The 10,718-nt window shown below is 38.8% G+C and overlaps 1 long non-coding RNA gene across 1 annotated transcript; it reads right to left on the bottom strand.

Annotated features, from left to right (window-relative positions):
* Window positions 1–5,401: 5,401 nt before the first annotated feature.
* Window positions 5,402–7,287, bottom strand: LOC137268490 (uncharacterized). Its single transcript, XR_010955036.1, has 3 exons — window positions 6,939–7,287; window positions 6,339–6,450; window positions 5,402–5,947 (listed from the first exon to the last, which is right to left on the bottom strand). It is a non-coding gene; the product is annotated as an uncharacterized lncRNA (long non-coding RNA).
* Between the last annotated feature and the right edge of the window lie 3,431 nt (window positions 7,288–10,718).

The raw sequence follows: 10,718 nt of genomic DNA, 5'->3' as shown, positions 1-10,718 counted from the left end.
CTTAGAATCAGGTGGTACTGATCTTGTAATTTCCGGTTTGAGCAGCACCAAGTCCAGTCGTATGTTGCTAACAGATACAGGACCAATCTTGGAATCAAAACCATGGCCAGCGGATCCTGTAGAAGCAGATTGTTTTGTCTGTTTATTAGGTGTAGATCAGTCATGATTCACTTCCATGCTTCATACAGGAGATAGCTAGACGAAACAGCAGAAAACTTATCACAAGTCAAGGCATTCGGTGGGGATAATGGCCCAAAGAGACGGAACCAGGAATCTACGTTATCAAACAGGGTGGATTGGTTATCTACGTGGGCAGGACCGGCAATCTAAAGCAACGCCCGAGGTCACACTGCTCCGGGAAGGTGCTAGCCATCGACAAACATATTCATACAATTGGTGCTTCCGCTGAGGAAGATCTCACCTATAGCTATGTGGTGGACCCCAAGTTAGATTACACACGGTTAGGATCTCGAAAGTCGACATTGTATAAATTACACTGAGATCAATATAACTGACTGATCAGGAAACTGGTTTGTGGTCATAGTGACCAGGAAGTTGGTGAGAGAGCAAAAAGTGGTATACACACTAGGGGAAAGAGATAAGGGCCTGATAAAAGCTGTATTTAATAAATAAAGCTTTACAGCGGCAAGTGATCTCGTACAACTATCATAAATACTACTCACTCTGTCCAGTTTCCATACTTAAGGCCATTGTAGGTCTTAGTGGCGCAACACACGTCATCATTACACTGATGTATGGTGTCTTTATGCAATACCCGGAATTGTATCACTCTTAGGAATTTGACTGCGCTCCATTGCTGTACAGCAGATACCTGCATTACACTAACGGTTCAGGAATGGGAAACTGTTCCGTAAGTATTCAATAACTAATTTCACATTTGCATCAGAATCAGCTCTGTGACTGATTTTGGATGGTACTTCTGTCAGAGGTCGTTGCAGGTACATGTGAGGGGATAGGATATAGATTAAATCGTCAAACCAAATACCCTCTCTACGTTCTTCCCCTATTGAACAAATATAAGCGGTTTTACAAAGTCTTATGGTCAAAGTGTTTGCTCATTACGCCAAAACCCGAAAAATAAGTAGAATGTTTGAAGCCCACTCACTTACTCACTGACTTCAATCACGTCGGTATTATCTATAGTTTCATCTTACATTCAAACTGGTAATACCGTGCTAGAACCTCAGGGATTACGGCATTGAACGGTATGAGGACGTGCCAGGAATCGATTTATTATGAATGTGTGGCCTTTATGTCCATATATTCAAAAGATCTTTTTTATAATAAGACGTCTGGACCAGTTCGTTCAACCTATTTCGACATTACCTGTTCCTGCTGATAGTTCCAGAACGTCCAACATTTTAAAAAATTATTCCGTAACTCAAGTGAAATTCGTCTTGGAATCAGATGGTACTGATCTTGTAATCTCCGGTTTGAGAAGTACCCAAGTCATATCAGGGCGTGGCAGATATGTATGGGAGGTCTGATGTAAGTTTTGTCTATTTATTAGGAGTAGGGCAGTCATGATTCACTTCCATGCTGCATACACTGCAGGCGATAGCTAGACGAAACAGCAGAAAACTTATCACAAGTCAAGGCAATCAGTGGAGACAATGGCCCAAAGAGACGGAACCAGGAATCTACGTTATCAAACAGGGTGGATTGGTTATCTACATGGGCAAAATCGGTAATCTAAAACAACGTCCGAGGTCACACTGCTCCGGGAAGGTGCAAGCCATCGATAAACATATTCATATAATTGGTGCTTCCGCTGAGGAGGATCTCACCTACAGCTATGTGGTGGAGCCCAACCAGAAGTGTAATGAACGCTGTTATATAGACCACATAACTCAGTTGCAAGGTCAGAGGCCAGAGTTCAACATTAAAGAAGGAGATGCATGTTCCCGATGTCAGATAAAACCTAGTGACAAGGATACAGAATGTGTGATTCTCTAAAACGAAATCAGTAATGTCAAGATTCAGTTAAAGAAGGAGGATTCACCTGACTTGTCTATAGTTGACTGAATAATGTGTATGTAGACCTGAGACTGTGTTAGTTTATGCCATATTCATTAACGATTTGATATGATACCAGAACAGAAGAGGCATAAACATGAGGACAACCTATAGTTGACTGAGTAATATGTATGTAGATCCGAGACTGTGTTAGTCTATACCACATTCATTTAAGGATTGACTGTGTATTTCTTTCGTTGCATTGAAGTATGAAACTAAAAACCAATGTGCAAACTGACTGTGTATTTCTTTCGTTGCATTGAAGTATGAAACTAAAAACCAATGTGCAAACTGTATGAATCCGCGTAGCGGATTCTTACAAAAGTTTGCACATTGGTTTTTAGTTTCATACTTCAATGCAACGAAACAAATACACAGTCAATCCTTATAATTAAATTCAGCAACAAATACTATACCCTTTCAACAATATTTTCTTTAAACATAATCACATTCATCGAAACAGATGTCTTTGTTACCACCGATTAACATTTTCGGTGTAAGAATTCGGTAATGGCGTGACATGACTCAGGTGACTCATTTACATAAAATGACACGCCTACCAAGCCATTAGCCAATCAGCATACAGCACCGCCAAACAGCCGTCAGTCAACCAAGCTAACATCGGTCGGCGAATCAGGGTGGAACAACTCAACGTGACGCGTCCCGGTATCGGCAAAGTTTTAAGTTCAAACGTTTGAATTACTACCTGCGAACTGAAAGAGACAGTTTGAAAAGTGAGAATTGGAAATGAAGCCCGATGATATGAAGTTAGTGGAACTGAGATTGTAGTATTTGCGCAAGTAGAAAGAGGGTGTAATGTGACTGGGATTGCGATGCCATGAACTGATGTTCCAACGTGCGCATGCTCTTGTCGAGGCGTTGCAACGTTATTAACGTTCACGTATAATTTTGAGTTGTTTGTTTATGTTAACCACAATGTATCACTTCAATGTTTACCCAAAGTTCATTAAGGTACCCGAGTGCAAGGGAATTCCCTCGCTGTGTAAAGGTATTCCCCGACATTCCTCAGGTCCGAAAGTAGTCCGGTTCGGTGGGCGTGGCTTATTTTTTTCAGATTCATTGGGAAATGAACTCAAAAGAAATGTTCCCAGTTAACCAATCAGATTGCCACAATTTTAATGAACACAATAAAAATTTAATTATTAACTATTTGATATGATACCAGAACAGAAGGGGTATAAACATGATGACAAGCGTCTTGTCCTTAATTTCTGATCGACATCTTAAGCCTGGATCAACAGTTCTGTCTAAACCAGGATCATCAATATATCTAAAACCTTAATCATCACGGTTATATATAAATGGAGCGTCAGTTATATCTAAACCTTAATCTTTAGTTATGTCAAAACCTGGGCAATCATTTATATCTAAACCTGGATCATCAATATATCTAAAACCTTATTCATTACGGTTATATATAAATGGAGCGTCAGTTATATCTAAACCTTAATCTTTGGTTATATGAAAACCTGGGCAATCATTTATATCTAAACCTGGATCATCAATATATCTAAAACCTTAATCGTTACAGTTATATATAAATGGATCGTCAGTTATATCTAAACCTTAATCTTTAGTTATATCATAGGGCTGGGTATTGCTCCTCATTTCCATATTGCGATATATTGATACAGAAAGGCTCTTGCGAAACGTATTGCGATATATTGTCAATTTCAAACATCGCTATTTTGCAAGCAAAGCCTGGCAAAAATCAGCTATTATGCCTATTAATAAATGATAATGAAACAGAGGTTCAATTTAATGGTTTATTAACGAGAAATAACAAATGTTAAAAGAACAGCACCTGGCATTAAAAATAAATGAGGTTTTTGGAGATAACATGGTTCATCTTCATCACCATGAGCATGGACATTGGACAGTCAGGTAAGTATCATCACCACCTTTTTAAAAAATCTTGTACATACTATTTAATACTAAAACTATTACCAGATTTGGTATAACTCTAAACTGTGTATTTTTGTTATAAGATATAGGTTGTCAACTTGTTATGTAAAGTTAATGTCAAATAAATACATTTTGGTTGTTCAAAGTTAGTTGTTATGAAAGATTTGTGAAAGCTAAATAGAAGTCAAAGTGTCTTACTAATAGCAAAGTTTTACTAAAACACTTATTCAATATTCAACCAACTAACTGTTGGGGAAAGTGAAGTTCCATAAGTAATCATTGTCTCATTTAAATCAAGATATCATAACTTTTGAAACAGCTACATTTTTCAAAATGCAGTCACTGACAGTCTGACACTGAATGACATCAATATCACTCAAAATTTCACTTTGTCACTTTACTTTAAGAAAACGGAAATCAGACATGTGTCCATGATGTAAGAAGCACAGTTCAACACACTATCACAACTCTGGTTGCAACATGGAAAACTGTTTCAACTTTCAACCAATAAATGAGATGTCTGTTATGTAACTTCAACTGTCACTCTCAAAACACTTAAACAACTTGCCGGTTGCCATAACTGTGGATAAGTTGATGTCAACCATCATGCATGAAGCATCTCTAATGCAAGGGAACCAAGAAAGGCATTTTCCTTGAAAAGAAATAAATAACAGTTAAAACTAACCCTGAACTTTGGCACATATTTATGAAAAAGGGTTTGTGCTTGATAAAACTTCAAACAATCATTTTCAGATTTGTCTTCAAAAAACACCAACATTTCAACATGTTCTGGCTTAAGACCTGCTCTTTGCTGTGTAACAATATCACCAGCGATTGAAAAAACTCTTTCAGAGGGCACACTTGTTGCTGGCACACAAAAAACACACTTTGCAAATCTAGCCAAGAGACGATATTTTTTTATCTCGTATCTTCCACCAGTTAAGGGGATTTTCCCTCAAAGGGACAGGCAGCTGACTCTTGTATTGCTCTGTTTCAGCCTGTGCAAGTTCAAGGGATGATTTTGCAGGCTCTGACGCAAAGTAAAAGACATCTCCCAAGAAATCCTCCAGTAAAGAACCTTTGGTTTCATTCTTTGCAGGAGGGCTGGACTCTGTTTTCACTGTGACTGTGTGATCTTCCTCTGGCATGTCACTTGTATCAGTCTCAGTTGGAAGCTGAGGAAGAGCTGGTTCAGCGTCCGGTTCAGTCTTCACCTTTACACCTTGTGGAACACTATCCCACACGGCTGCAACCTGTGTTGTGAGCTTGCTGTACACATCAAACCTCTCTTCTGCACTGAAGTAGGGTACGATCTTGAATCTTGGATCAAGAGCTGAGGCAAGGGACAGCATCTCCTTCTGCACAGTATATCTGTTGCTCAAGTCATCCATCATGATCTTTTTGTATCCCTGATAGGAGGTGAGTCATCTTCCTTTTGGATGAGGACAGACTGCAGCAGCCGATGCCCGATGGGTTGAATGATTGAAATGGTAGGGCAACTCTCATAGCACATCAAGACCGTTATTTCTTTGATTGGCTGAAGGAAATTCTCAAGCTCCTCCATCAACGTCAGATCCTCATCACTGATTGTGTTCAGATCCTTTGGGGGCCCCAGCTCCTTGGACCTCAACGTTGCTATCACAGCCAGCTGCATTTCCAGTTATCTTTGCAGCATATCATAGGAGGAGTTCCATCGCGTCACAATATCAATCACCAACTTGTGCGAAGGCAATCCATATGAGCTTTGCTTTGTAGAAGTGAGGAAGCTTTTGCACTTCTGTGAAAAAACGCTGCAAGTTTTCGAACTTTTGCCAGGACATGGGAAGTCCTTTTCACCTTAAGTGCCTTTTGTACGCTGATGTTAAGGGCATGCGCGAAGCAAGGCATGTATGGCACGTCAACAAGTTGTACAGCTTTTACAATGTTGTATCGCCAACTTTCCATTCACTCATAACTTCCTTCAGTACGTCAGCCAAGTTGTCAGCTGTAAAGAAGTAGAAAGAATACAAATTGTGAATCTAACATTTTTTATCAAGTAAAGGAAATATTTCAAATGAGTGACTAAGTGAGTTATTGTTTAACGCCGCTTGGGCAATATTGCACCTATTAACGGCGAAATATTTCAAATGAAGGTGGACTTTAAAATTCAAGGGCTTTCGCTTGAAACTAACTGAAAATATATTTAAAGGTTAAAATTAAAAACTACTTTGATTTGTTCAAATAAAGAATACACTAACTGTCAGTGACTGGAATTATTTGAAAAAGTTGTGAGGTTTTCAAATAACAAAGCAATTAATATTTAAGTAGTAACTAAGTTACAGGAAATTAAATTAATTCAAATATTACACATAAAACTTATTTAGAAATTAAATCACCTGTGTGGCTCTCTCCCAGTGGCCTTGTTTGGAGTACAAACGTTTTCAGTTTCCAATCATCGTCATAGTCATCAGTTGCGCGGGAGGTCCAGCCATCAGTAGTCAATGAGACCTACAAATAAAAGAAAAACAAGTTGGTTTAAGCCTTACGATGACAGAATGGAAAAATGGAAACTCTACAGAATTTAAAAATTAAATTTAAGCAAAATATGTATTCTCAATTTCTCATCACCATATAAACTTTCTGCTTGAATCTGTAACGTAATTTTCATTTAAAATAAAATAGCTTTAATTTGGAACAGAGCTCTTCAATATTTTTGAATTGTATTGTTTTTAACAAAAACATAATTTCTTTGGAAGATTTGCTGATAAAATTCAGAACCTAACTCAAGTAATGTTTTTGTGATTATTGACCATATTTCATTAATTATTATTTTACTAAATTGAGTGTTAATATTTATCATTTGAAAATTGAATATATTTGAAAACATCAAAAGCTAAAAAGCTGAAAATTTGGAAGTATTAATTGATTCATCTAACATTTATTAATTCATTGCTAGTTCATTAATCTAGTTACAAAATAAGTGATATTAGCCTTACCTTTACTGCTTTCTGCATTTTACTTGCTATTTCACTTTTAACTTCATGGCAGAGTTTTGGACAATCATTTCAGCAAACTGTTTCCTCGATGGGACAGAATAACGTGGTTAGAGTAAAGACAAAGGGGAGCGAAATTCGCGACTGTCAATCCAGGAAAAGGGGTGCAGTCCTTTAACAAGAAACAGTGCCATTTGATGTGTTATTTGCTGTGCTTCGGTCGAATTCGATTTAAACTGTTTATTCCTGTTGGTAAACACATGAAGACTTTGTTGACTCGTTGAAGATGTAGTTGAATAGAAGTCCTGAACGCTCGAATCACCAACGCTGGCTACAGGCAGCTTGCTCGTTTTCGTTGCTATCTTGTTCAGCTAGCTAAACGTCGTGTTCCTGCAAAGGCATACACCGACGTTTAGCGTCCCAACCCTATTTTATGAGGAGCACTTTCCCGGCGATTTTTACCGGGAAGGTTTTTGACTGCAGAAACACTGAAAATCGAAGCATCGCATGTATATTTGTTCACGGATGGAAAGATCTATCGTCTAGGTACAAAATCCGATTGCTGTTTTACCTTGAAAAAAATTATTTAAAATTCAACACAATTATATTCATCACCACCCCGTATTTTCCACAGTCGGATGCCGCCATTTTGCCTCGTGACGTCACAGGGTCGTGTGTACCAGTTGGTTTGTTAAAACTGGGATCGGCAGGCAAATGAAACAAAGTAGTTTTTGAATACTAACAATAAATGTACGAAGTGGCTTGGTATTGGAGGGGAGTCGATTTTGTACATGCTTCAAATGGGCTAAGTTGAAATATTAATGTCCCTTTTGATGATTAATAATTAAATAATAACAAAATACCAATGTTTGCTTTGTATATTTTCCTCTTTGACTGTGTAAAGATATTGTTTAATACTGTTAAAACAACATCCTGCTGTCTCACCAACGTTTTCCTTCCCTTTTTACACATTGACTTAATTTTGTTGTAGCTGTTATGATGAAGTGTTTTTGGTAAGTATACTTTCTCTTCTTACCTGTAACTTTTTCAGAATATTTAAGATGTTGCTACATGCCACGTCGGTTTGCAACAAAATTAAGTCAATGTGTAAAAAGGGAAGGAAAACGTTGGTGAGACAGCAGGATGTTGTTTTAACAGTATTAACAGTATCTTTACACAGTCAAAGAGGAAAATATACAAAGCAAACATTGGTATTTTGTTATTATTTAATTATTAATCATCAAAAGGGACATTAATATTTCAGCTTAGCCCATTTGAAGCATGTACAAAATCGACTCCCCTCCAATACCAAGCCACTTCGTACATTTATTGTTAGCATTCAAAAACTACTTTGTTTCATTTGCCTGCCGATCCCAGTTTTAACAAACCCAACTGGTACACACGACCCTGTGACGTCACGAGGCAAAATGGCGGCATCCGACTGTGGAAAATTCGGGGTGGTGATGAATATAATTGTGTTGAATTTTAAATATTTTTTTTCAAGGTAAGACAGCAATCGGATTTTGTACCTAGACGATAGATCTTTCGATCCGTGTACAAATATACATGCGATGCTTCGATTTTCAGTGTTTCTGCAGTCAAAAACCTTCCCGGTACACGACGTTTAGCTAGCTGAACTAGTTGCTATCGCCATGGGGTGATGTCGGCGAAGATGTGTGGTTAAATTTGTCGTACCTCCACTTGTTTTCACAATAGATTTGCGTTCATAACAAACGGCATAGATGGAATCAACCTTTCCGTCGACAGCTTTTAGACATTTGATTTACCATGTCGATTCGGTACAGCAACCCACTGTTTATCCGCCATTTTGGTAAGGGAGGTAAGTTACTTTGACTGGTTACGAGGCTGTTCAAGTTTGCGCTACTTTCGCTTTTGGACTTCCTGGTTTATTTGCACTTTTCACGTAGTTTTTTCCTGTTGTTTGTAGTCTGAAATTGTTACAGTAAAAACGTCCAATATATTGGAAAATTACACTAGTATGTACCGGTACGTATTGTGTTGTTTCTGTATTGCAATATACCGATATACCGATAATACCGCCCACCCTTAATGATAATAAGCAGGAACTTTATACCGTCGTTGCTGTCTGCTATGTTTGACACATTCCATAAGTCAGCGTCTGCTTGGACCCCAACTCCGCTGACCATAACTCTATTTCTCTTGAATCTCCTACACGGGGCTTTGTGCAGAGTGTACGCATCCTGCTTGTTTAGCCACTTTCTCACACGTTGTGACTTGATCTGGAGATCGTCTTTTTTCAAAGTCTGTGCAAACTTTTGATATCCTCCAAACGCACTTGGTTCCCTGGATTGATAATATCTACGAGCTAGTATCTGAGCCATACAATTTCTCCTCCGCTGTCTCGGGTGGTGTGTTCCTCCTTTTCACCCTCAACACGCAATGATAAAGCTCTTCTTCTTGCCATTGATCTGTTTTAAAAACCGCATCACAATAGTCCCTGCATTCATATTTTAAATAATACAGCGGTGATATAGTGCGCAGACTGGGAATGCCCCTTAAGTAGTCTCTCCACTTGGCAATAACGGATTCTTCGTCTATAGAAGCTAGTGCTTCTCGGACTGACTCACGTTCCGTTAATTTCAAGTCTTGGAAAATGGTTTGGGCATAGGCCAACGTCAATAAATGATGCAGTATTCGTGCAATAAGAACCGATTCCATTTCATGGATGTACTATCTCATCAAACATTACGTAGGACGACGTAGGTGGTGAATGAAATCTCTTTTCTCTTACAGCAATGATAGGTTGACCCCAGGAATCTGGGATATCAATATCTGTTTCGTTTAATACGGTTGTGAGGTCTTCTACAGAGGCAAGTCTTGATGGGAATGTGGTTGATGATGCTATAATTTCAACTTCTTCCCCATATCGTTGTCAGTGACTGGGGGGAGGAATACATACAACACTCCACCAATATTGAGACATTTGTTGTAACCAACAAATCTCTAGTGTAGGAATACAAATATTTATTTTTGCGGTTCCACAATTTCCTAATGTATTAGTGATTCATGGTTGTGGTAGGGAAACCATCCTCTGGATAAATATCGGTGACTAATTGCGCAAGAGCTATACAATATTTGTATACAACCCTGGGAACAACCCCAATTAATCACTATGAGGTCTCAATTGCATTGTAACCACCCCAATGTGTTCGTGACGCATGGTTGTCAGGGTGGTTACACCACCATTGTCACCGCCTATAGTGATTAATGTCGTTCCCAGGGTGATATGTATACAAATATTGTATGGGTGTTGTGCAATGGGGCTCTCGAGCGGGGTGGGTCACGTGGTCACCGAGTCAGTTTCGTTTCACTCGATCTGTCTGGACTTGTTGTGGGAAGTAACTACTATGTTGATCTCCATTGGAAAATGTTCGGATAGAGGCCAGATACCCACTACTTGCACTCCACTGCTGTACAGCAGATACCTGCATTACACTAACGGTTCAGGAATGGGAAACTGTTCCGTAAGTATTCAATATCGCTCACATTTGCCTCAGAATCGGCTCTGTGACTGATTTTGGATGGTACTTCTGTCAGAGGTCGTTGCAGGTACATGCGAGGGGATAGGATATAGATTAAATCGTCAAACCAAATACCCTCTCTACGTTCTTCCCCGATTTAACAAATATAAGCGGCCTTACAAAGTCTTATGGTCAAAGTGTTTTCTCATTACGCCTAAGACCGAAAAATAAGAAGAATGTTTGAGCCCACTCACTTACTCACTGACTTCAATCACGTCGG

Source organism: Haliotis asinina, chromosome 16, assembly GCF_037392515.1.
Source record: "Haliotis asinina isolate JCU_RB_2024 chromosome 16, JCU_Hal_asi_v2, whole genome shotgun sequence".
Classification (NCBI taxonomy): Eukaryota; Metazoa; Mollusca; class Gastropoda; order Lepetellida; family Haliotidae; genus Haliotis; species Haliotis asinina.
This window is presented reverse-complemented; position numbering and strand designations above follow the sequence as displayed.